Below are 300 nucleotides of genomic sequence, written 5' to 3'. Positions count from 1 at the left end.
TGCCAGCGGTGGGATTCGAACCCACGCACCTCTAATGTGTGCGGCCTTGGTTACCAGTCTTACCAACTGGGCCACGCTGGCAGTAATAGATGAAATACTATAATTAAAAACATCTTTCAATGAAGTTCTTGATAGAGAATCAAGTACTACTTTTAGCAAAGAATATCAAGATAATAAGACTGTGTAAGAAGCTTAATAAGTGATGACTAGAATCTTTCTCAGTAACAAGAGTAATAAGTAAGCAGATATATAAGTTGAAATTACTTACAGAATTGAAATCAATTTATTCTGTTTTTCACA

General features: G+C 35.0%; 1 non-coding gene across 1 annotated transcript; it reads right to left on the bottom strand.

Moving 5' to 3' along the window:
- On the bottom strand, window positions 1-81 carry BDBG_17667. The gene has a single exon. It is a non-coding gene; the product is annotated as a tRNA-Leu (tRNA).
- Between the last annotated feature and the right edge of the window lie 219 nt (window positions 82-300).

Source organism: Blastomyces gilchristii (assembly GCF_000003855.2).
Source record: "Blastomyces gilchristii SLH14081 genomic scaffold supercont1.20, whole genome shotgun sequence".
NCBI lineage: Eukaryota > Fungi > Ascomycota > Eurotiomycetes > Onygenales > Ajellomycetaceae > Blastomyces > Blastomyces gilchristii.
The sequence above is the reverse complement of the archived record's forward strand: the minus strand, read 5'-3'. Positions and strand labels throughout refer to the sequence as shown.